Source organism: Pseudorca crassidens, chromosome 15, assembly GCF_039906515.1.
Source record: "Pseudorca crassidens isolate mPseCra1 chromosome 15, mPseCra1.hap1, whole genome shotgun sequence".
NCBI lineage: Eukaryota > Metazoa > Chordata > Mammalia > Artiodactyla > Delphinidae > Pseudorca > Pseudorca crassidens.
Window position 1 is genome coordinate 27,424,382 of NC_090310.1, and position 27,577 is coordinate 27,451,958.

The 27,577-nt window shown below is 43.9% G+C and overlaps 1 protein-coding gene across 2 annotated transcripts in view; it reads right to left on the reverse strand.

The window, feature by feature from the left end:
* MRTFB (myocardin related transcription factor B) overlaps nt 1–27,577 on the reverse strand; it is a 283,790-nt gene that overhangs the window by 254,215 nt on the left and 1,998 nt on the right. The gene's annotated exons all lie outside the window — the stretch shown is intronic.

The following is a 27,577-nucleotide window of genomic DNA, read 5'->3' on the forward strand; positions in this document are numbered from 1 at the left end:
ATATCTCTCAGGAGAGATGATGGTTTCTCTCTCTCTTTTTACAATACATAAAATGTTCTAAGTCTACAAAAAGGTACAGAGATAATATAACAAAGTCCCATGGACTGACCAGCCATCCTTAAAAGACAAAGCATTGCAGATACAGCACTGCCTAGAGTGGCCAAGTTGTCCCCATCTGCCCAGATTTTTCTGGTTTTAGCACTGAAAGTTCTGCATCCTGGGACCCCTCAGTCCTGGGCAAACCAGGATGGGTCACCCTAGAGCAGCCCTCCTCTACCCTCACCTCTGCGTATACCCTTTCCTTGAAATCATAACCCCCCAAGCTTCCCATCAGAGGAAACCATTGATTTATTAAAATTGAGGGTTATTTCACTTTGTTATAAAGAAGAAACTAACACACCATTGTAAAGCAATTATACTCCAATAAAGATGTTAAAAAAAAATTGAGGGTTACCATTTGTGTGTCTTTCTTTATACTTTAATCAATCCCTAAATGATATTGGAGTGCTGTTTTGCACACGTGTGCACGCACACACACACACACACACACACACACATACCAGGCTGAGTCCAGAAAATTGGATGGCCCTTTCCTGATGGGTGGTGGCGTTATGAGTATGGGAAGCAGTGGGTGAAACTTCCTGCAACTTTGAAGGCAAAAACTAGAAGAGCAATAAACTGCACAGCACAGAAAGCAGAAAGGGGAGAGGGAAGGTGGGGAGGGATGATGTGGGAGAGAGGGGACGAGAGCAGAAGTCGGAGGAGGGAGACAGGCTGTCAGAAAAGGATCAGAGAGTGAGGACCCAGGTGGAGAAGGTCTTCAAGAAAAGAGAAATGTGCAAGGGCTGTCTGGAGCAGTGGCTGCCAGCCTCCTCTTTGGATGCTCCTGCGACATCCTCAGGAAAACCTACAGTCCTTACCAACGTGTAGGGGTAAACAGGTGCTTTCAGGGAGCCCTGGGAAGAGGTACCAGAGCACCACTGCTGATGGGAGGATGAGGCTGCACATGGGGCAGCTGACAGACTCCTAGTGCTTCCCATGGTTTCCAGCTGCTTGTGCCTGCGCCCCACTCAGCTCCGTGAGGGATCCTGACGCATGGTAAGTGTTTGATATTATTTGTGGAAGGAGGAAGGGAGGGAGGAAAGGGGGGAGGGAAAGAAGAGAAAGAAAGAAAGAGAAAGAAGAAAGAAAGGAAGGAAGGAAGGAAGGAAGGAAGGAAGGAAGGAAGGAAGGAAGGAAAGAAAGAAAGAAAGAAAGAAAAAGAAAGAAAGAAAGAAAGAAAGAAAGAAAAAGAGAGAGGGAGGGAGGGAGGGAGGGAGGCAGGGAGGAAGGAAGATGGGAAGGGTCCAGCAGTGGTCTTTCCAGCCAGGCCATAAGAGCACGATCTGCAGAACAGGGAGGGAGGTCGCATGCCATGGCACTGCTGTGGCCCTTGGAGCTGGGAGACACTCAGGGACTGTTCGTTCTCTGATTTCTAAGCCCGGCATGGAGGCAGGGAAGAGCTGGGGTGGGGGTGGAGGGTGGAGAGAGACAAAGGCACAGAGCAGAGGGAAGTGGAAAGGGGTGGAGGCGGGCTGCTTAGCAACCGCAGAAGATTTAGGGAAGTGGCAGGACCATTTCTCCCTGTCCTCTAAGGCAGGATTTTTTTAAAAGAACTGCTCACACGCCCACACTGGCTGGTCTGTTGTGGCTGCTCTGAATTGGGCTTCTCTGGAAGTCAGGGCCATCGGAGGAAGGCTGGCGGCCACGTGTGCGGTGGGAAGAGCCACAGGAACTAGGGGAACATTCTCCAGCCCCTCAAGGGAAGGGAAGGAAGGCTCGCAGGAAGATGTGGGGACACAGCCTCACTCTCCTCGCAGCTTTTGTCCGGCTCCTCCAGCTGCCCCTCCTCCTAGGCTGCCAACATCAGGACACGAAGGTGTCTGGACACCTTTCTTTCCGTTTTCTTTTCCCCAGGACCCTGTGAGCAGCCCAGACCCTGCTCCTTCCTCCCCACTGAGAATTCTCTGTTGCTTTTCTTTCTTAATTTGATTTTCTCTGGCTCAGAATTGAGATCAAAAGAAGAAATTCTTTCCAGCCTTTTAGGAATAATTCCCAGACTCTCCCACTGGAAATGCATACATAATAACCATAATTATTTTAAAAAAATTGTTCGTACTCTAGTATTCATTTATTTTCCATCTCTGCTGCAGGCTTGGGGAGGAGGGGGGAGAGGGGAAGTTTCGAGAGTGCCTTTGGGGTTACAGATCAACCAGTATCAAATAGTGGGCAAGCTGTGAGGCATGGCCCGCTCCCTGGCAGTGAGAATTTTCGATGTGCCAGCACTTCAAATCGTTAAACACCACGAAATCACCTGGTGGGAAGTTATTCCCTTTCTAATTTGTTTCAATTGTCTTAATTTCATCAAGTCTGGAGCTGGTGCTGGGTGGGTCCTTACCGCCTCCCTGACACTGGCTAACCTTCCTTTTAACAGCAGACCTCAAGCTTGGAGCACAGGAGAGCAACTGGCTGCAATTTAATAACAGTGTTGCTTTGCATTGTGTTTATTTTGGGGCACCGTCAAGGGACATTTGCATTATGGCTGGTTCCTTTTTAGAGGAAAGACAGATAAGCAGTAAATCACAATGGAGGTGGAACAAGGATTAACGATGGAGGCTTTTGAAAAGGCCCCCAGTTTGTCAGCCTCCCATCCAGGGTGCTGGCTTTGCACCTGGCAGGCTGCAGGTCAGGCTCCGGGAAGGATCCTGTTTGAATTCAGCTGGTCCAGTTGGTCAGCAGCTGGCACTGAGGGAGTCTCGGATGAGAGCTTTTAATTTTGGTTGGTGCCAGTTCGCCTGGCTTTGCAGCCCAGCTATAGTCCGTTCTGTTCCCTGGGATTACAGAAGTCCACACATCAATGCCCACTTTGGGATATCAGGCTGTAAAGTGTGGGCGGTTGCCAGACACCGGACCCCAGATTCCCCTCTGGACACCCCTGCTCTCTCCTCTCGGACCTGGGGTTTGAGTGGAGCAGACCCACTCCCGACTCTGGGGCTGGCACGCCATCCGGACCTGTCTCTCTCTGGGCAACTCATTCCTCTGACCACAGTGATGGATGGGTTCAGGGATGGGCAGTGAGATGCGTGGAGATTTTTGCTGGGAATGCTGGGGCTGGTTCTTTCCTGCTGGCCTGGATCCTAAGAAGATGAGCCGGGAGCTCCTACAGCCATTTCTGCCACAACGAGGAGGGAGCCAGCAGGGAGGGAAGAGGGCTGAGAAACTGGGAGAGAGAGAAAATTGCTCTTGATGGTTCTGCTTCCATCCCTGGATCCAGCTGTGCCTGCAGTTAGCCTCTACCCTTGGCAGCCTTTAGAGCTCCCTTCTGAGCCAAGACATTTCCCTTTCATGTAATCCAGTTAGGATCGGCGTTTCGGTCACTTGCAACCACAAGAGTCTTAACTGATGAAATGGTTCGTGCAAATCCTTGGCCACTGAAAGAAAAAGAGCTCAAAGGGCACGTTCAGTAGATGTGGGTGAGTGGCACTGTCACTATACACAAACACCGGCACGGGAGAAGCCGTCACTGTCCTAGGAAGCCACACATTTCAGATCATTGTGTAGATGATGCGGGTTGAGTACACTGCATGCAATGGCTTATTTAATCCTTGTAACAGTCGTAGCGTGTGTGAATACTTTTATCACCATTTTATAGATGAGAAGATTGGGGCTCAGGGAGCCTCCTTGCACTTTAGTGGCAGATCAAGGCTTGTTCCTCAAATTGGGAGATTGGGACTGACACATACACACTACTATGTATAAAATAGATAACTAATAAGAACCTACTGTATAGCACAGGGAACTCTACTCAATGCTCTGTAGTGACCTATATGGGAACAGAATCTTAAAAAGAGTGGATATATGTACATGCATAACAGACTCACTTTGCTGTACAGCAGAAACACAACATTGTAAATCAACTACATTGAAAAAAAAAAAAAAAACTCTGTAGTCCCAGCCACCCCTCCACAGTAAACAGTAGTTTGCTCACTGGACTGTACAAAACTCTGAGACTCTGTGATTGGCAGGGAACCAAGGGGGCGGTGCTGTCAGGCAGCACGTGATGATGCTCATGTCACAGGTGATGTGAACGCTCCCCCTCCTGTGGTACCCAGCCAACATGGCTGTAGTGGGAGGGCTGGGCTGCAGAAAGGGAATCAAACTCTTTTTATCCCTGGCCACTGACGGACAGGCAGAAAAGGCCCTGGGTTTAGATCAGAACACGTTTGTACTCATTAGCTGGGTGACTTTGGACACTTAATCTTTCCAAGCCCCACTGGTTTTCTCATCTGGAAAATGGAGACCTCCAGCCCCCAGCCTCGCTCATCCCACCCAGCTACTGGAGCATCAAATGAGGGCAAAGATGTGAAAGATTATTTGCAAAATAAAAAGTGGGGCTGCAGGAAGAAAGGAATAACTTGATTTCCCAGAGGTGGATGGGCAAGTGTGGACAAAGGTAAACCAACCACCTACATCTCCTCCTCCCCATACAGGGCCTGAGGGAGGCCAGCCTTGCGGTGACCTGAAAGGAACCTTTCTGTCCCCAAGGCAGGGAGAGATAAGAACTGTGAAGCAAGAGAAGCAAGCGCTGCTCCCTGTGCTTGGGGGTTTATTTTTACCCTGTTATCTCCGTCCTGAAATGTCAAGCATGGAGCCACCTCACCCCCCAGCCATGAAACGAGGCAACACAGCCTGGAAACAGGCCCGTCTCCCCCTCTGTTCCTCTGCCTCTCCAAGAGAGTCACAGTGCTATGGTGACGGGAGGCATGGAAACCCTGAAATAGAGAAGTGGGAGGAGAGACCTTTTATTTGGGTTCTGGAACAGGCTCACTTCCTCCTAGAGGCCCGGGGTGCAGAGGAGGCCCTTGGCACTGTCAGGTACCTATTCTAAGATTTCCATCATATGGGCTCTTTACATTGCAAGATGCAGAAATCCTTATTTAAATTGGGTTATGTAATAAAGAACATTTAATTGGCTGAGGCCACTAAAAAGCCCAGCAATAGGTCAGGCTTCAGGCGAGGCTTGATCCAGGGGCTTGATGCCATCACAAGGACTCATTTCTCTCCTCTTTGCTCTGCCTTTTGTGGTGTTGGCTTCATGCTAAGGCAGCATGTTGTGTTCCCCCACAATCTCTAGCAGTTCCAGAATCTTCCTCCGTGGTCACAAATGGTTGCAGTGGTCCTAGACCTCACATCCATAGACTGGTGCTCCCAAGGAAGAGAGAGGAAAGTTCTTTTTGCCAGAAGGTCCCAAGGAATGTCTTCTTGTGTTTTGTTGGCTCTGACTAGGTTCTGTGCTCATCCCTGAGCCAATCACTTGGATGTAGGGGCAGGATGTGAAGAATGCACTGATTAGACTGAGACAAACTAGATTGCCAAGAACAGGGAAGCAATGATTTCCCAAAGGAGATTTCAGGCACTGCCCCCGAAAGGTGATGGAATGGAATGCTGAACAACAAGCAGGAGAACGTTTTGTGGCTTATTTACTTTGTACTTTCATCCTCTCCTACCCAGGAAAGCCTCCAAGATTAGGGGTGACTCTTCTTATCCAGAAACAGGCCAACATTAATGTCTTCTCTTTCCATCTATAGGTTTACATGGGGTTCTGAGCTCTAAGACTTCCAGGTCTGTCACTTTCAAAATTTCTCCGAGGCAACAGAATCTCCCCCAGGCTGATGGGTAGGTGCAGGCTGAAATGTCATCAGTTTATGTGCCAAATGCTTCCTTTAAATTCAAAATAAAATTCACACTCTAAACCCCAGCTTACCCATCACTCACCTCCCTGAAACACGTTTAGCCACATAAACTACTTATTATTCCTTAAACAAACCAATCACCCTTGTGCCACAGAGCTCTCCCATTTGTTCTTTCTCTCCATCTAGAATGCTCTTCCCTTAAATCTTTTCACAGTTGGCTCCATCTCATCATTCAGGTTCTGCTCAAATGTCATGATTCCTGAGAGGTCTTCTCTGCTCAGCCTAGCCTGTAAAACCATCTGAAATTCTCCTGTTCCTTGACGGTTTGAGTGGCTCTCTCCCTCCACTAGACTGTAAGCTCCACAAAGCCAGGGCTATGCTGGTCCTACTGATATGTGTACCTTTCTGGTTCTGTGCAGACACATTGTAGGCACTTGAGAAATATTTTGGGATCAATGAATGAAAAATCTTTTCTGAATGGCCTTGGAAACTCTTACAGGGCAGGGCAAGTTCTTATATTTTTTCCTTGGCTTTAACTTGGTGCTTACAAAAACAATGGGCATAAAAGAGATGATACACAATACTATTTTTCAAATAAAGATTTGAAAGGATTGGCTGAAAGGATTTTCTCAAAGTTGCACCCAAATAAGTCCAGAAAGATACCTGGGAGCACTGACTGCTTCTTTGAGGAGGAATTCCCTTTCCAAAGCAGTGCATGTGAACATTTGAAGGCATGAAAGTACAAAGGGGGAAATGGGGCCATCTTCCAATTCAGATCTCTGAGTATGGTGGCATTACTACCATGCACAAGTAAAAGCATGAAAACAACATGTGGGGACTTCCCTGGTGGAGCAGTGGTAAAGAATCCACCTGCCAATGCAGGGGCATGGGTTCGAGCCCTGGTCCGGGAAGATCCCACATGCCACAGAGCAACTAAGCCCGTGCGCCACAACTACTGAGCCTGCTATCTAGAGCTCGCGCGCCACAACTACTGAAGCCCGCACGCTCTAGGGCCTGCGTGCTGCAACCACTGAAGCCTGTGCGCCTAGAGCCTGTGCTCCACAACAAGAAAAGCCACCACAATGAGAGGCCCACGCACTGCAAAGAAAAGTAGCCCCCACTCAATGCAACTAGAGAAAGCCCGCGCAGAGCAACGAAGACCCAATGAAGCCAAAAATAAATGAAATTAAAACAAAACCGAACCACACGTGATGATGACACTCTTTATTCCTTGACCCAATGAGACAGAGTAAGACGAATGTCCCATAAGAAAAGGAAGATTTCATCCTGTCCATTGCAGACCCATAAATCAATGTCAAAACCTCAGCAAGCTGATGACTCGGAAGGAACCCCATGCTCTCCCTGGACGCAAACTCTCCCCAAGGAGGCCTGTAACAGTCCTCAGGACAGCCAGGTGACAGTGTGGATGGCCCAGTGCAGGTAATGGAAACTCGAAAACACACCTCCTACACATAGACATCATTGTCTCATTACTTGGTAGACAACACACCATCTGGGGCAACACAAGGATTCTTAGTCATTGCTAATTCTCTGCTCACCCAACCAGGTCGATCCCTCTCTTAGGCTCTGAACTTTGCTCACAGCACCCTGAACTTTGCTCTATAGAACTGGCCAACATTTGTAATAATAATAAATAATAAATCTATATTTAGGTGATTATTTGATTAGTCTCCATCTTCCCCACTGGACTCCAAACTTCTTAAGTGCAGGGATAGATCTCTTTAGCTCATTACTATACCTAGGCATTCTACCTGTTCTTAACATGTAGCCCGTGTATTTTCCCTATGTACTTTCTGAATGGAAGAATGGATAAATGAATGGAGCTCAGGGCCTGCTGGGAAGACACCTCACAGCCAGCCTGACTTAGCTGGAAGAGAGTACAGAGGCTGAAGTTTTTTCAATGTCAATCAGACCTCGTCATCACATGATTACCTTGTCTTCTTCATCAAGGCATCTCCCGTGCCTAGAAGAGTACCTGACACAGAGTAGTGGATCAACACATATTGGGAGAATCAATACATGAATGGACACTTCCCCAAGAAGCTTGGTTACCTTCTTAAGATAAAGGCCTGGAAAGGGAGAATGGGGGAAGCTACAATATGCAAATATCCTGAATTAGACCCCAAAGCACCATTTAGGTCATTCCCTTCAGACTCAGTGGGTCTGGTTCTAGGAGTCACTAAACCAGCAGGTCAGCATGGGGACAGATGGACTGTAAACCAAACTAGTTTTCTTGAGACAATGCTCCCTTGGACTGTGGGCACCACGTCCTGGGGTTACGTACTTACGTACTTAAAGCTTAAGTGAGTTATGGCTTCTGATTCTCATCACACACACTGAAAAACAAAAACAAAAACAAAAAAAAAACAAAGCCAGGAATGGTACTGTACCTTAGGAGACAGCCTGCCCCAGTCTCTGCTACCAGGCCGGGAGGGTACGGAAAGGGATCTTTCTTCTCCATTGCCACATCTTCCTTGCTGAGGGATCTGAGTCCAAATGGGTCTCTTTGTGTCTGAAGTTTAAGCAACCAGGGGTGCAGATATTTGGTTGGTGTCCCTCCTTTGAGGGTGAGAGAGGTCCAAGATCTGCTCTTCGATCACCAATCCAAAATCAAACATCAAAAACCTCCCCCAAACCATTATGAAAAACCACCACAAAACCAAATTTCTAAACATGCCTGGGTCTCCAGCCCACCCCAGCCCAGCAAACAAAAGTGGCTCACCTCTGAACTACAGAATCCCTTCCAGAACCACAAGGAAAGGGAAAGGGATTTACGGTTTGTCTCAGAGTTGTAGGTTCTGGCTTGCCCCCAGGATGAGTTCATTATTTATTCTTAGAGACGGGACTCGAATTAAACAAACAGTGCCTATAAATAGAGCAGGATACACTCAGCTCGGTGTCACTGGAAGGTCCTTTTCACAGGGACAGATGCACTAAATGGATGTTCTCAGGTTACCCTGCTGGTACTACGTGGGGAAGGGTTGCCCTCTTTGTAAGCGTGGTTTAGGAGGGGAAAAAAAAGCAGGTGAGTCAGACATTGGGATTCGGCCCATTTCTGTCTTCTTCATCTCTTTTTCTAAACGCTCATTCACATAATAACCGAGAGGGAGCCACAGAGGAAGGATGTCGCTCTATAAACACCCTGGCCGGGCACTTTGGCAGGTCCCCTCTGGGAATGGATCCTGGTTCAAGCTGTATTTGACAGAGCGTCCTGCTCTTTTAGATTAGATTGCAAACTCCCTAAGGGAAGCGACCGAATGCTCAGATTTCTTCTTGGTTTTCCCCATTCTGCCAAGTACAGGGATGACTAGGGTTTCAGACCTTGAGCCATGAATTAAAGGACCCTTTTTAAGCATGGCCAGCTTTACGGTGCGGAGTATGCGTTCCAGGACTGGTGAGGCTTTGCTCTGAATTGCATTGAGCTGTATGCTTGAAAGGTAATCACCTCTCCATGATAGACCAGTGGGGGTGGAAACATCTAGAATAACTGTGAATAAGCATCAAGCAATGTCAAATCACTAGAGTAACAACAAGAGCAACCATGGATTCTGCATTTGGCAAGGTCATTTGAGACACTATTCTAATCATTTTGTAGGGGCTTCCCTGGTGGTGCAGTGGTTAAGAATCCGCCTGCCAATTCAGGGGACACGGGTTCGAGACCTGGTCTGGGAAGATCCCACATGCCTCAGAACAACTAAGTCCGTGCGCCACAACTATTGAGCCTATGCTCTAGAGCCTGTGAGCCACAACTACTGAGCCCGCGCTCCTAGAGCCCGTGCTGTGCAACAAGAGAAGCCACCGCAATGAGAAGCCCGCGCACCGCAACGAGGAGTAGCCCCCGCTCGCCGCAACTAGAGAAAGCCCGCGCGCAGCAACGGAGACCCAACAAAACCAAAAATGAAAAACAAAAAACAATAACAAGCACTTTGTAAAAGCTCATGTAAGCTTTCCAAAAACCCTACGAGGTAGGGACCATTATTATCTCTATTCTACAGATGAAGAAACGGAGGCACTAAGAGATTATGGCCCCTGCTCCAGGTCACACAGCTGGTAAACTGGGATTGGAAATCAGGCAGTTTAGCTCCAGAGCCTCGTCTCCTGTGGTAGAAATTGAGTACTTGGAGTAAAATCTGTTGGTTATACCGCCTGGTGCTGGACTAAGCCCATAACTCCCCATCAACATGGGACCCAGGACAGGCCAATGACAATGAATCTCAGGACATCTGCTGGGAATGCTAGGATGAAGAGGTGCTGAATTTGCCTCTGGAGAGGAGGGCAGCCTCTGGCACTCCCATGGCCATCCCGGTGCAGTGGGGGAGCCTGGATGAGAATGAAAACAGCACTGAGCAATAGCAGAGCTGAAGAACAGAGCCTGCAGACATCATTTGAACCCTGAATCCAGCTGGACCTGATGCCGGAACCTACTCCTCAACTTTGCACTTTCATGAGCCAATATTTTCCCTTTGCCGGGTAGGCCTGTCAGAGTTGATTTTCTATCACTTGTTGTTGAAAGATCCCTCACTGAGAGACGCTGGCCCATAAGAAAACATCATTTGGGTAAACTGACCACCCAGTCGCATCCAGAAGTAAGAGCTAATCCTGCACTCCCTTTTCTCACCCTGTTGGTCTCTTCCAGAAACACATACCATCCTGCGATCATGCACGTGCTCAACGGCTCCATTCTCCGTTTACTGAAATCCCGAATACTGCTTCCCTGCCGAGGCTTCCTCTGTCGCATCTCTCAGAATTACCTACGGCCTCACTTGGTTGTCATGCTACGGAGCTTATTCTGCCTTGCAATACAGTTAGCTATTTACAAGTCATTCGTTAACATTTATTGAAAGCTTCCTCCGTGTCATATCCTCAGCTCAGTGCTGGGGATTCAGGAGGAATAAAATCAGCATATATCTGAAATCTTTCTCAGTGCCGGGCACTGTGCTTAGCGCTTCACATGCATCAATTATGCCATCACATCTCCTAAAAAACCCCCGCAAGGTAAGTACAAATAACATCTCCGCTTTACATGTAACAGGATGATTAATTAGGAAGTTACGGAGAGATACAGAGATCAAATAGATAGGAAATTGCAAAGGGAGTTACCAGATGAAGATACAGATTTTCACAGCAAATACTTTAGAATTAGGTTCACAACTCTAACCTCTCCAATTTCACGGGTCCCTAATCCACCAAGAGGATAAAAAAGAATCGACAGATATTCAGAGAGGATTTTACGATGACTTTTTGGGGGGGCGAATACCATGTTGTCCTTCACTTCCCAACGAAAACACACGCAGAAGGTGGGCATGTTTAACCCGTTCTTGCACCTCAAGTCTCGTGAGAGCAGCTTCTTCAAGATACTATGGAGAGTTTGGCAAGAGGTTCCTGTATCTGGGGAGATGGAGGCTATCCCCTGAGCAATCCAGAGGGTGAGAGATGTGGCTAGAAAGCCAAGAAGAGGATGAGTATTTCCTGAAGACTATCAACGGACCTCACAGGAGCGAGCTGACTGATGGATCATCTTAGATTTTGTCTCACAGGGTGGCTGAGAAGAGCAATGAGTCGTCATCAGAAGAGGCTGGAGATGAATCACCAGATTCTTGGGCGTGTGAAGGGGCTGGTGGTATGAGTTGCATTAACCCATGCTGGGGACTCTCTAATACCCGTGAACATGACCCTCGGCCATGACCCTGTGTGGTACCTAAGCATACCCAGAGGATGCAACATCTTCTTTTGATTCTAATAGTCAAGTAAGTACAGGCATACCTCATTTTATTATACCTTGCAGATAATTGCATTTTTTACAAATTGAAGGTTTATGGCAACCCTGTGTCAAGCAAGTCTATCAGCACCATTTTTCCAACATTTGCTCACTTCGTGTCTCGGTGTCACACCTTGGTACTTCTCGCAATAGCAAAAAGATTATGACTTGCTGAAGGCTCAGATGATGGTTAGCAATTTTTAGCAATAAAGTATTTTAAAATTATGTGTGTATGTAAATTATGTATGTACTTTTTTAAGACATAGTGCTATTGCACACTTAATAGGCTACAGTATAGTGTACACATAACTTTTATATGCACTGGGAAACCAAAAAAATTCATGTGACTCTCTTTAATGCAATATAGGCTTTATTGCCGTGGTCTGGAACCGAACCCACAATGTCTCTGAGGTCTGTCTGTACCTTCCTCCCCAACCCTTATTTGTCCTGAATTTTCTCTCTTCTACCCCCTTGTGTGTGTTTGTTGGGGGAAGATGGTGAGTGTCTATTTCCCTCTTCCCTGAAGGTCAGTAGCCCATTATGATGGGTGGATGGAGGAAGAGGAAAAACAGGTTTATCTTTAAATATAGTATGAGGTATTATTAATAATTGGATGGGACATTCTAATTTTGGAAATGAGACTAACTTGTGACTTAGAAATCATAGGACTTAAAAAAAAAAACTACGAGTGAAAGGAAAGTCATGGTTCCCCCCTGAAGTTTCCATCCAGTGCCAAGATAAGGACTTAACCCACTGAAACTGCAGAGAGATAAGAGGAGGCAAAACTAAAGTTGGCTTCGTGATCTCATCCCCTAAGTTCTCCTAGACAGAAGGCCAGGCAGGTTAAGTGACCTACTCAGGGTCCCAGAGCCAGTGAAAAAGGCAGAAGCATGTTCTTAACCACATTATTAAATTATTTCCACCCTCAAGGAAATTACTCTCTCTTCTGTTCCTAACTGACCTATTCTTTTTTTTTTTTTTTTTTGCGTTCGCGGGCTTCTCACTGTTGCGGCCTCTCCCGTTGCGGAGCACAGGTTCCGGACGCGCAGGCCCAGCGGCCATGGCTCACGGGCCCAGCTGCTCCGCGGCATGTGGGATCCTCCTGGACTGGGGCACGAACCTGTGTCCCCTGCATCGGCAGGCGGACTCTCAACCACTGTGCCACCAGGGAAGCCCCTGTACAGCCCACTTTGCTGTACAACTGAAACTAACACAGTATTGTAAATCAACTATAGTTCAATTAAAATTTTTTTCTAAAAAGAATATGATTCAAAGACCAGCAAATCTAGAGAGTTTCCTATTTCCATCTACCAAATGCTTTGATGATGATTACGATGATATTGGTATTATTAGCATGATCACTGAGACTCACTCAGTTCCAGGCACCAGGATGAGTGCTTTTTACATGCTTTCTGATTAAATCCTAGCAACCCCAGGCAATGGATCCACCTGTGCGTTAGCCCCACTTACACGGGAGGGCACTGAGGCTTGGAGGAGCACCTCACACAAGGATGCATAGGCAGCTAACAGAGCCAGATTTCAAACCAGGCCTGATACTGGAGCCACACTTCTAGCCAGGGTCCCTGGAACCTCACAGCCACCCTCCCCTCATGGCTGGGAGTTACCTGCAGGGAGTTTCCTGCTGCTATGCCTTATTCACTAAAATGGACCCTCTCACACTGTTTCTGTTGGTTTCCAATTAAAAAGTTTATTTGATCAGACCCAGTCACACAAGGCTGTCAGATCTTGAATTTTTTGAGAGCAAAAACATGGGACGTGCTTGGGGAATGGGCAGAGGGATATGATTTGTAGTTATGAAGGTGGTGACAGGACTGAGGGTCTTCTCTACTATTCAGGACATGAGTACATGGGACGTAGTGTAAGGCAGAAGCCAACATCCAGTAGAACTTGGTGACCACAATCTGGATCTCTCTAGACCTGTGATCTATCCCACTGTGGGATCAAGCAAAACCAGTGCTGAAGTTTTTCACCTACACCCACAGTGGGGATGTCTCCAAAAACTATTTATCGACACTATCTAGATGACAACTTTAGTGCAGTAGTTGAGAACACAGCCTTGGGAGTCAGATTGCCTTGGTTCAATACCTTAGCTATGCACCCTCCATCGAAGCACTTAGGTTCTGAACTTTGGTTTCCTAACCTGTAAAATGGTGATGTAATATCTTCTTCTTGGTATTTATGAAAGTCGTTAGTCTATTCACAAATATTCCAACTCCCCTTCCCCTCTAGGTACATGATAAAGTTATTATTATATTTTTCATCCCCTTTGAAGTTAATCATGACCGTGTAATTTGCTGGCCAGCAAAATAAGAATGAAAGTGATTTCTCACTACCAGAGGAAGCTTTAAGAATTGATGACCAGTTTGATTTTTAACTTCAGGTGTTTCCAGTAGCCCCCACCCTGAGGGTCTCTGATGAGCCCTGCCCCTCCTCCCAGTTCTAATCACCACTGGATATGTAGCAGGAGGGAGAAATATATCTTTGTTGTCTTAAGCCAATGAAGTTTAAAGACTGTTTCTTACCACAGAATAACCTAGCCTATACTGACTATTACAGGGTTGGTGGGAGGATTAGATATAAAAAAAATGAAGTTTCACTAAGATACCTCTGTACACCCACAAGAACAGCTATAAACTAAAAGAGAGACAATAGCAAGTGTTAGCAATGATGTGGAGAAACTAGAATCCTCATATGTTGTTGGTAGGAACGTAAAATGGTGCAGCCACTTTGGAAAACAGTTTGCCACTTTCTTAAAAATTTAATCATAAGCTTACTGTACAACTCAGCAACTGAACTCTTAAGTATCTTCCCCAAAGAAACGAAAATATATCTCCACACAAAGACTTGTATTTGAATGTTCACAGCAGCATTATTTTATACCACAATAACTAAGAAGTTGGAACAATCCAAATGTCCGTTATACACAAATGTGGTATATCCATACGATGGAATACTACTCAGCAATAAAAAGGGAACAAAATACAGATGGTCCCCGACATGATGTCTGACTTGTGATTTTTCGATTTTACAGCGGTGCAAAACTGAAATGTATTCTGTAGAAACCATACTTTGAATCTTGACCTTTTCCTGGGCTAGTGATATGTAACATGATTCTCTTTCATGATGCTGGGCAGTGGCAGTGACCACAACTCCTGGTCAACCATGAGATTGTGGGGGTGAACAACAAATACACTTACAACTGTTCTGGACCCAGACAACCATTCTGTTTTTCACTTTCAGTACAGTGTTCACTAAATTACCTGAGATATCCAACACTTTACTATAAAATAGGCTTGGTGTTAGATGATTTTGCCCAGTTGTTGGCGAATACGTGTTCTGAGTATATTTAAGCTAGGCCAGGCATGATGGGTGGCAGGTTAGGTGTATTAAATGAACTTTCCACTTATGAGATTTTCAATTTATAATGGGTTTATTGGGATGTAACCCCACTGTAAAGTCAAGGAAGATCTGTACTGATATATGCTACCACACAGACAAACGTCAAAAACATTGCACTAAGTGAAAGAAGCCAAAAGCCAAAGACTACATATTGCATGATTCAATTTCTATAAAATGTACAGAAAAGAGAAGTTTGTAGAGAGGCAGAAAGTTCAGTGGTTGCCTGGGGCTGAGAGTGGGAGTGAGAATTAACTGTACACAGGTTTGACGGAGTGTTGGGAAGGGATGGGATAGTCTAAAACTGGATTGTGATAATGACTGCACAGCTCTATGTATTTTCTGAAAATCATTGAATTGTATGCTTACAATGGGTCAATCTTACGGTATGTAAATTCTATCCCACTAAAGCCATTAAGAAAAAACTGAGCACAACATCTGGCACACGGGGAAAGCTCAGGAAATGTTTGTTATTATTCATCATTTTAGGGATGAAATGCTAGGACTGAGCCTCTACAATGAATTAATTAGGAGTAAAGATTTGCACTTAGTGAAGAAGGGAGGTCTGGCGATTGGGGCTTGTCAGGGAACCCCATTCTTATACCCCCCAATTTTGTATGTCCTCTATGCTGATCACCACCTGTAACAGGCCAGTGGATACTTACACTGTCCTGCACCAAGTTCCACTTGGACACCAGGGGTCAGGGTCAGGTATCCTAGCCCCAGACTATTGCTGTCCTCTGCTGACATTCCAGGATGCCTTGAAACTGAACCTTTTCAAGATGCTACAAGCAGACTTAACCTGGTCTGGCTGAAAAGTGTTTCACTCTCCATTGCACCCTATCCTCAAACCTGTATTGTCAACAACAATTCCCTGGTGGTGCAGTGGTTAAGACTCTGCGTTCCCAATGCAGGGGGCCCAGGTTCAATCCCTGGTCAGGGAACTAGATTCCACATGCATGCTGCAACTAAGAGTTCTCATGCCACAACTAAAGAGCCAGAAAGCCACGACCAAAGGAGCTGGTGAGCCACAACTAAGGAGCCTGCCTGCTGCAACTAAGACCTGGTACAACGAAAAAAAAAAAGTTGGAGTGGGGGAAGGGCAGGAAACCGGCCTGGTACACGCAGTTGTCTGTCAAGTGCAGCTGTAGCATTTGCAGACCAGCTGATGAAACTCCGAACAATTATGACTTAGGCCTTAGGGCTCCCCAGGTAAGACAAAACTGATTCAGAGAGGCCTTGAATCCTAGTGGGTTAAAGTTTGAAGGGTCACAGTTACAGTATCACTGATGGAAAGATGGAGTCCAGCCCTTCACTAGTCTGTTCAGGCTGCTATAACAGAATATCACAGACCGGGTGGCTGATAAGTAACAAAAATGCATTGCTCACAATTCTGGAGGCTGGGAAGTCCAAGATCAAAGTGCTGGCAGATTTTGTGTCTGTGAGGACCCACTTCCTAGTTCATAGATTGTCATCTTCTCCCTGTAACCTCACATGGTGGAAAGGGTGGGGAGCTCTCTGGGGCCTCTTTTATAAGGGCACTAATCCCATTCATGAGGGCTCCACCCTCATGACTAATCACCTCCCCAAGGCCCTGCCTTCTAATACCCTCACAGTTGGGGTTAGGTTTAAACTATGACTTTTTTTTAAACTTATTTATTTAATTTATTTATTTTTGGTTGCATTGGGTCTTCGTTGCTGTGCGCTAGCTTTCTGTAGTTGTGGCGAGCAGGGGCTACACTTCATTGCAGTGCATGGGTTTCTCATTGCAGTGGCCTCTCTCGTTGCAAAGCACGGGCTCTAGGCACGTGGGCTTCAGTAGTTGTGGCCCGTGGGCTCAGAAGTTGTGGCTCACAGGCTCTAGAGTGCAGGCTCAGTAGCTGTGGCGCACAGGCTTAGTTGCTCCGTGGCATGTGGGATCTTCCCGGGCCAGGGATCGAACCCATGTCCCCTGCATTGGCAGGTAGATTCTTAACCACTGTGCCTCCAGGGAAGCCCCCAAATATGACTTAACGGGATATAAACATTTAGTCTCTAGCAACTAGAGACCACCATGGCCCTTTGGTTAGCATTCCGCAGGAAGCAACAGTAGAAAAGAGATAATGTGTATAGTAGCATCATCTGAACAACTGGCATTTTGGACCCATAGCCAGGTCCCCAACAGAGAAATGTGTTTTTGATCTTTTCTATTTCCAGGGCCTCAGTCCTAGCTATGACGTTCTCACAGTGCATCCATCTCTCTGGCTACTCACTGGAGAAAAGATAAGGTTTAAGTGGTTTTGTTATTCAATAAAAATGAAAATAAAAAGAGCAATTAACTAAAAAACTGAGATAAAAACTAATAAATCTAAGGACGGTAGAAGGAAATAAGGAAAGATAAAAGCAGACATAAGCAAATTAGAAAACAGAAAAACGATAGGATTGGTAAGATAAATAAAAAAACGAACTCTTAAAAAACCAATAAAACAGACAATCCTCTGGCAAGGTTACATGAGAAGAAAAGAAAAAATACAAGTAAATAGCCCTAGAAATATGAAAGGGATGAGAAACAAAGACATGAAAGAAGATTACAGTTAAAAGCACGCTCTGTTCAAATTTATACTAATAAAATATTAACCAAAATAAGACAATATAATCCACTCAAGAAGAGGTAGAAAAATTCAAGACAAAAAAAGTCACAGAAGAAGCTGATAAAGAGCTTTCTGCAACTTTGCTGAAATGAGAACTCAGATGATTTGGGTGGGGGTGGGGGAGTGGGCAAATTCTGTCAAACTTTAAGGGAAGAGAGAATTTCTATATGACTGAGCGGGTTCCAGAGCATAAAAAATGTTTAAAAGTGTCTCAGATGATTTTACAAACTAACCCAGCTTTGGTAACCAAATCCTGAGAAGAGAAAAAAAGAGACAGAGACAGAAAACAAGAGCCTTAGACCAAACTTATTTGGGGATAGTGTACTGGGTTGACTATAGTGTCACCCCAAAATCCATATCCACCTGGAACCTCAGAATGTGACCTTAACTGGAAATGGGGTCTTTGTAGATGTAATTATTAAGATGATATCATACTGGATTAGGGTGCACCCTAAATCCGGTGACTGCTGTCCTTCTAAGAAGAGGAGAGGACACACAGAGATGCGCTCGGAAGGAGAAGGCCACGTGAAGATGCAGGCGGAGACTGGAAGGATGCAGCCACATACGAGTCAACGAATGCAAACGTCGCCAGCAGCCACCAGGAGCTGGAAAGATTCTCCCGTGGAGCCTCTGGAGGGAGCATGGCCCCAATGACACCTGGATTTCCAACTTCCGGAACTGGGAGAGAATAAAGTTCTGTTGTTTGAAGCTCCCCAATTTGTGGTGCTTTGTTATGGCAGCTCTCAGAGACTAAGACAGATAGGGATGCAGGTATTTTTCTATTTCTTTGGTCATTTGAGTCATTTTGAAAGGAAAGAGAATACATGGGCTGAATTTACTATCTGGGAAACAAATGAATACGGAAGTCCCTACATTGCTCCCTCCTGTGGGTCCACCCCGGTGGCCTCACGATCACCTGGAGGACCTAGACTCAGCAATGCTTTTTCCCCAAGCAATTATGGGACCTGAGCAAGAGTTTGATGGGAGGCCTGTATACCATATGGCTAGAGTGATTAAGAGATGAAAGTAAGCTAACTGTGCTTAAAAAGTGTTGCACTTCTACCTTGATGGATATACTGTTATAACCACTTGGGAAGCCAAGTTTCAACTGAGAATTCTCCCAGTCTCCTTGGCATTCTAAGATATTATTGAGTGGCATAAGGACAGTTGAACACCCTTTCCTCATGGTCCCCAGCTCCGTCCTACATCATAATGGGCCTATGGGAATACTGTGGACATTTCAGCCCACTTGTCCAAGCTTTGTCCACCCTCTACACAAGCAGCTGTCCCTGGGACTTCCCTGGTGGCACAGTGGTTGAGAATCCTCCTGCCAATGCAGGGACACGGGTTCAAGCCCTGCTCCGGGAAGATCCCACATGCCATGAAGCAGCTAAGCCTGTGTGCCACAACTACAGAGCCTGCGCTCTAGAGCCTGCGAGCCACAACTACTGAGCCTGCATGCCACAACTACTGAAGCCCACGTGCCTAGAGCCTGTGCTCCGCAACAACAGAAGCCACTGCAATGAGAAGCCTGCGCACTGCAACAAAGAGTAGCCCGTGTTCGCCACAACTAGAGAAAGCCCGCGCACAGCAACGCAGCCAAAAATAAATAAATAAATATTTTAAAATTAAAAAAAACAAATGCAAAAAAAAAAAAAAAACCAGTCATCCTTGGTCATTCTTCCAGGCCTGGGAGTGCAAACATGTGCCGTGCTGTCCTCCACTGGAAGAATGGACATAGGAAAGAGGCCTGCACAGGCCCTGGGTGCAGCCTTGGGCCATTTAGGTAGAAGGCAGGGAGCACAGGGCCCAGGCATTCAGTAATCCAGAATTCCCAACCCAAACAGGCCTGCACCCACTTGTAGGACCTTCACCCTGTGGTCTCCTTACCTTCTGCGGAGGAGTGTGGCCAAAAGAGGGACAGAGCAGGGCCCTGTAAATCAAAGGCAGGAGCTGCCCTTGCCTGGGTCCAAGGGTGGTTTTGCTTAATAGTTTGTCACATTGCAAAAAAAGACCCAATTCTACAGTACACTGAAGACAATGGATACTTTATTAATCGCTTCATGAGACATCAGAGAAAGGAACCAAATTACAAACCACAGCAGACACTGTGCGAAATCTCGGTCCCTTCCCCCCAGAGTTCTTTCCCCCTCCTCCTCAAAGAGCCTCTAAAAAAGCAAGATTTCTGTACTGAGAAGAATCGAGCTTGAACATTTCTCCCTCAGCAAAACAAAAGCCGAATAATCATCCATCAATCCTCTAGAATGTCCGCGTGGCCATGGTGAAGCTTTACCACCTCTCCCTTCCCTCTAAGTGTCACACTATTTACCCAAGAAAACAAGGAGGAGATAGCGGTGGTCGTGCGATGGAGGCAATAGGTGAGTTTTGCTGCAAAAACAAAACAAAATAGACCTTTTCCCTCCTAGTTTTGTAACTCTTCAATAAGACAGAAAGTGGAATACAACTGTATAAGAAAAGAATAACATAATGTGACTAATTATAGCTTAGTTCCACACATCACAAAGGCAAGGATGGTTCAATATGAGAAAATGTATGGATTCATCACATTCATCCACCAGAGAAGAAAACCATATCAGCTAATAGAATTCAAAGTTCTCTCTTCATATACTATTCCTGTTAGATTGGAGAGAGATGGAGGCTTCACGTGAAAAAGAATAACTCAGGAGTCTACAAAACAGCTAACTGGTCAAACAGTGGAGGCATTTTTACTAAACCAGGATGAGGCAAGAATGCCTGGTATTCCAACTCAATACATTCTTATATTCTGGAAGTTCTAGCCAAAGGGGGTCATACTCTGAGCCTGGGTTGAACCTGACCGTCAGATATTCTATATTTGACTTGCCTGTTGTTTAAAACGTTTGAATTCATTTTCAACACCTAAAAGACTTACAGATTTCACATTTTAAAAAACACCTGATTTTTGGTATATCTTTTAAAAAAATCTGACCACCTTTCAACACGTGGCCTGTTTCTCAAACGGCACAAAATGGCTGGAGCTGAGTAAGAACTTCTCCCTTTAGGTAAGACTTGTGCTCTCCCGTTTGCCAAAGGCCTCACCGGGCCCAGTTCTCTCATTTATGTCACTTGCCTGGGCCCCATAGGCATCTGAATTCCTGAACCCGTACTGAAGCCGAGAACTAGAAAAAGAGGTATAAATGTGGAAAGGGAGACAAAATTATCATTTGGGGGGGAATGAGCTACCTGCAACATCCAAAAGAATCAATGAAAAACCCTTAAAATGAATAAGAGTTCTGTAAGATGGCCAGTTACAAAATCCATAAAAATTAATATAGCAGAATGACTCGGGGTTGGGGGAGGTAAGAGAGTTTAGTCACCATGTGCAATAACAACAAAAAACTTTGAATTAACTTTGCAAGAAATGTGCAGGATTTGTGTGACTCAAATTTCAAGATACTGCTGAAGAACAGGAAATACAAGTAAAGTAAAACACACCATTTTCCTAATATTGTTGTAAGGATGTCCATTATTACCAAAATAACATAAATTTAATACAATTCCAATAAAAATCTAAACAAAACTTTTTTGGGGAAACTTGACCAAGAGGGTCTTAAATATTTGTCTGGAAGAATAAATGCTTGAGGATAGCCAGCTAGCCAATAAAAATGTCAAAGAGCATAATAATAGGGAAGCATCTGTCCAACAAATAATTAAAATTTATTATAAAATGCTAATTAAACTTATAAGATGTGACTATAGGAACAATCAGCATAACAGGATGAGACTCGAAAGCACAAAAACAGATCCGAATGTGCACATAAATATAGTACAAGTCCTACTTCAAATCAGCAGGTAAAGAAAACATTTTTCATAGAGTTACCATATGATCCAGCAATCCCACTCCTAAGCATATATTGGAAAAAACTCTAATTTGAAAAGATATATGCACCCTAATGTTCACAGCAACACTATTTACAATCACCAAGACATGGAAGCAACCTAAATGTCCATCAGTAGATGAATGGATAAAGAATATGTGATATATACACACACATACACACACAATGGAATATTACTCAGCCATAAAAAAGAATGAAATAATGCCATCTGCAGCAACATGGATGGACCTAGAAATGATCACACTAAGCGAAGTAAGTCAGAAAGAGAAAGACAAATACCATATAATATCACTTACATGTGGAATCTAAAATATGACAAAAATGAACATATCTACGAAACAGCAGTGGACTCACAGACATAGAGAACAGACCCGTGGTTACCAAGGGGAGGAGGAGTGGGGAAGGGGAGGATTGGGAGTTTGGGATTAGCAGATGCAAACTAGTACATATAGAAAGGATAAACAACAAGGTCTTATTGTATAGCACAGGGAACTATATTCAATATCCTGTGATAAACCATAATGGAGAAGAATATGAAAAAGAATATATATATATGTATAACTGAATCACTTTGCTGTACAGCAGAAATTATCACAACACTGTAAATCAACTATACTTCAATGAAATTTAAAGAAAAAGAAAACATTTTTCAAGAAATGATGTCAGGCAACTAGCTAGCCATTTTGAAAAAGTTAGCTCCAGACTTCCCATCATAAACTGACATCAGTTTCTGATGGAACAGAGATTTAAATGTAGAAAATGAAATAAGAATACTCCCCTACAATTCAGGTGAATTTTACATATCCTCAAATGAAAAGGGAATTTTTAAAATACCAAAACATATCAGATTAAAAAAATCTGAAATGCAAAAGCGTAGAAAAAAAGATAAAAGACAAATTTAGAAAAATGTTTGCAATGTTTATGAAACTGCTTAAAACCCTCAACAGATGTAGTTCTTACAAAGACATAAGAGAAAGAATATTGGGTCAGTAAAAGGGGAAATGACACCAGTAGACAATTCATACACACACACACACACACACACACACACAAAGGGCTGGGGAGGGGGGGTGGGGGTTGGAGAGAGAGAAACAAATGGCCAAGAAACAGATGAAAAAATTAATCTCAATAATAATTGAAGAAATACAAGTTAAAATAGTGAAATGACATTGAACTTAAGAGTACTTTGATAGAAGTCACAATGCTGCCATTCTTAGTGAGTTTGTAGGAGAATGGGTTCTCACATCCTGCTGACGTGAATATCAATTGATAAAACCTTTTTGGAGAGCAAGTCCACTGGATATATCAAAAAGTGAAAACACGTTCTTACTCTTTGATTAGGAATTCCCACGTACCAGAATTTATTCTGAGAACGTTATCATGGATGTGCACGAAGGCTTAGTGTAAATGAGACGCATGTCACCATTTCTTCTAATAGGAAACCATTGGAAACGTAAGGGTCGACAGCACAGAACTGGTCTGATGAAGTCTGGGGCTGATACGAGTGTGGGAGAGCAACTTGGATTGGTTGGTGGCGCTGATGCACATTTGATAAATATTTTAAATTCCATCCACACAAGGATATACTCTGTACCGCTCAAATAATGACGTGGAAGAACATTTATCACGTTGAAAAACTATATACAATAGCATCTATGGGAAGATTCCAAAACAGAAAACAGCCTAGGATACACGTCAAAATGCCAGAAATGATATCTCCGGCTAGTAAACTTAGATGTAGTGTTTTGCCTACTCTTATTTTCTAATAATTGCACAAGATTCTTAGTTTCTTTAGTAGAAGTTCTTTTTTTTTTTTTTTTTTTTTAAGTAATTGTCAACCCTGGTGGAAGCTACTCCTGGGTCAAGGATGGTCACATCTAGAAAGTGTCCATGGCTAGGGTCAGGGTACTGGTAGTGAGATAAAGGGTTACAGGCTTTCAGGAGAAAGAGATATGTATATATCAGGAGATTAACATATGAATATGTATAGAAAAATCCCCAAATGAGGGGATTATGGTTGTTATTTTCTACATTCTTTTCTATAGAGCAAATATGATGAGATTATGTGTTGTTTATAATTGGGGGGGAGGGGATGAACACAGTACAACTGGTAAATATTATAAAAGCCTACCAGGGCTGGGCTTCCCTGGTGGCGTGCTGGTTAAGAATCGGCCTGCCAATGCAGGGGACACGGGTTTGACCCCTGGTCTGGGAGGATCCCACATGCTGCAGAGCAACTAAGCCCATGCGCCACAACTAGTGAGCCCGTGTGTCACAACTACTGAAGACTGCACACCTAGAGCCTGTGATCCACAACAAGAGAAGCCACCGCACTGAGAAGCCCGCGCACCGCAACGAAGAGTGGCCTCCACTCGCCGCAACTAGAGAAAACCCACATGCAGCAACAAAGACCCAACACAGCCAAAAATAAATAAATAAAATAAAAATAAACTGTAAAATGTCATTAAAAAAAAACAAACCCTACCAGGGCTATAAATCCTACCAGGGCCTGGCCTTGCCACCCCCCATATCCCATCCCCATCCCTCCTTAGGTTGCTGTGCACCAGTGCCTGGGGTTCTGTTGCTTCCTTTTTCCCACCTCTGCTTTCCTAGTTTCTTCTGCCAGGAGAGACTTCTCATTTTTTGTATAAAATACAGATAAATATCTTTTAGATATTGCAATAGGAAAAGATTGATTAAACAATTTTAAAAAAATTTCTTAAATTAAAAGCTTTAGTTACATCTTATGGTTACCATTGGGGAAGGGGGAGAGGGATAAGTTGGGAGATTGGGATTGACATATACACACTACTATATATAAAATAGATAATATGGGCCTACTGTATAGCACAGGAACTCTACTCAATACTCTGTAATGACCTATATGGCAAAAGAATCTAAAAAAAGAGTGGATATATGTATATGTATAACTGATTCACTTTGCTGTACAGCAGAAACTAACACAACATTGTAAATCAACTATAGGCCAATAAAAATTGAAAAAAAAAGAAAATTAAAAAAATGCATTAGCTCAAAAAGAGTCATGTACCACAATGTTCATTGCAGCACTATTTACAGTAGCCAGGACATGGAAGCAACCTAAATGTCTATTGACAAATGAATGGATAAAGAAGATGTGGCACATATATACAATGGAATATTACTTGCCATAAAAAGAAATGAAATTCAGTTATTTGTAGTGAGGTGGATGGACCTAGAGTCTGTCATACAGAGTGAAGTAAGTCAGAAAGAGAAAAACAAATAACGTATGCTAACACATATATATGGGATCTAAAAAAAGAAGAAAAGGTTCTGAAGAACCTAAGGGCAAGACAGGAATAAAGACGCAGATGTAGAGAATGGACTTGAGGACACGGAGAGGGGCGGAAGGGTAAGCTGGAACAAAGTGAGAGAGTGTCATGGACATATATACACTACCAAATGTAAAATAGATAGCTAGTGGGAAGCAGCCGCATAGCACAGGGAGATCAGCTCCGTGCTTTGTGCCCACCTAGAGGGGTGGGATAAGGAGGGTGGGAGAGAGACGCAAGAGGGAGGGGATATGGGGATATATGTATACGTACAGCTGATTCACTTTGTTATACAGCAGCAACTAACACAACTATGTAAAGCAATTATACTCCAATAAAGATTAAAGAAATGTATTAGCTACAAAAGAAAAGATTGATCTATTTTATTATCTTAAGAACTTTTATCCATCAAAAGGTACCTTAAAGAAAGTGAAAAGAAGTACAGCAAACAAAGGATTAGTATTGAGAACATATCAGGGACCGCTTTTATAAGAAAAGCACCAGCAATTGTAGAAAGATGGGCAAAAAACACACAGACACTCTTCAGAAGAGTGTGGCCAATCAAGTGTGGCCAATCAAATTCAAAGGGATGCTCACCATCAAAGGTAAAAATGCGAATCAGAGCCACAGTGAGGTACTGTTTCACACACAATCAGTCGGCAAAAATGAAAAAGCCTGAAAACATCAAGTGTCGGACAGGGTGTGGACCCATCACTTCTCACACACATTGCTGATGGGGGTGTAAACTGGGGCAACCATTTTGGGGAACAGTTTGGCTTTGTACTCTGAAATCGAGCACATGTGCACAACCCAACTTAACAATTTCACTCCCAGGTACGTGCCCAAGAGAAGTGTTTGCATATGTGTAAGACCCTTACAAGAACGTTCATAAAAGTACCGTTTACACTATCAAGGATCTGTGAATGACCCAAATGACCAGTAACGAGAGGGTTGCTGGATAAACTGTGGGACGCTTATATCATAAAATATTATAGAGGAGCCAAAACAAGCCAAAGGCAGCAACATGCAACAGTAGATGAATCTTAACAGTGTAAGTCCTAAAAAATTGCATACAACACGATGTCTTTTCTATAAAAGTAAGAACAACATATATACACACATATAGACACATACACTTTTCTGAATACATATAATATATATATAAAACTGTGAGGCTAGATAAAAAAGAAAGCAAGGGCATACTGAACACATAAATCAGGATGAGGGTTCGCTTTGGCTTGGGAGAAGCAGGGAAATAGGCTGGGGGTAGATCTGTGTGGTTAGATGTAAGTTATAATCTTATTGTCAATGTTCTAGCTTTTTGGGGGGGCGGGGCGGTAGCTTCATGAGTACTTTCTCATTATTAAAAATAACAAACTAAATAAAGCAGGTCATACATGGATCAATGGCGACGTGTTTCAGGAACCAAGGATTATTAATTAGTTATGCACTGCTGTGCACCGGAGTCCAACAAGAAATAAAAAACCTATGTTAAACGAAAGTTAGAATATGATAAAGGAAACACAATTATTAACCAGAGGAAACATAGGAAGCTTGAATCTGGATGACAGATTGAAGATTCAGTTTGAAGGCATAGATGGAAGGTTTGAAGCACCTATTACAAACCACATGCAAAGGTATCTCCTAAACTGCTCTAAGGAGTAAGTTATAGAGACCTACCTGGGGCTTGTCTTTCATTTTATAAAAATTCTCTTCCATTTCAAAACCACCCTCTGACACCATTCAGCGAAACCAGGGAATAGTCCAGAGACCTTCAGCAGCTGAGGACATTGTTTCCTTGACTTTTCAAGACAACTCAGCTCTCTCATCGGCTGGAAAGACTCGTCTCATGCTATCTTATTCCTACAAGGCATTAAATGTGAAAGAAGGCCTAGCTGGGCAGTTTGCCACGAAGTCTACTTTTACAGCCTCTGTAACCTATGCTCACGGCATCCCAGAACTCTGTAATGCATATCACAGTGCTTGGAAGGTTTGGTCATTTCCAGGCAATGAGTGCGTGTGTGTTTAATCCAAGTAATATTTACTGTAATTCCCTTATTACAAATTCAAAAGTTGGCTCTGCTTTTCAGATTCTTTTAAGATCTGGAAAAAACAACAACCTATAACTCCAGCCCCTGGGCTGTGTTCTGCTTACCGTCTGGCACACAGTAGGTGCTTCATGAGTGTTTGTTGAGTTAACTGGCATTGTTTTCCAAATAATGATTTTGAAGACCCTGGATTTCAAGAGTAAACACTTGCTGAGTCATCCTTTCTACAGATCGTGTTTACACAGGCACACCTCGTTTTACTGTGCTTTGCAGTTACTGCGTTTTTTACAAACCAGTATCAATCACGTCTATTGGCATTTTTCCAACAGCATTTGCTCACATCATGCCTCTGTGTCCCATTTTGGTAATTCTGGCAATATTTCGAGATCTTTCATTATTATATTTGTTGTCGTGATCTGTGATCTTTGATGTTACTGCCATGACTCACGAAAGGCTCAGATGATGGTAAGCATATTTTAGCAAAGTATTCTTTAACTGAAGTATGTACATTGTGTTTTAGACATAATGCTATTGCACACTTAATAGATGACATTACAGTGTAAACATTACTTTTATGTGCGCTGCACATAAAATTTGTGCAGAAAATTTGTGTGACTTGCTTTATTGTGATATTTGCTTTCTTGAGGTGGTCTGGAACCAAACCTGCGGTTTCTCCAAGGTGTGCCTGTATAGCAAAAAACAGTCTAAAAAGAATGAATGCATTCATGGGGGGTATGTCAGGTAAATAGATGAAATTTGGGACTGTCTCTGGAAATTAAGGA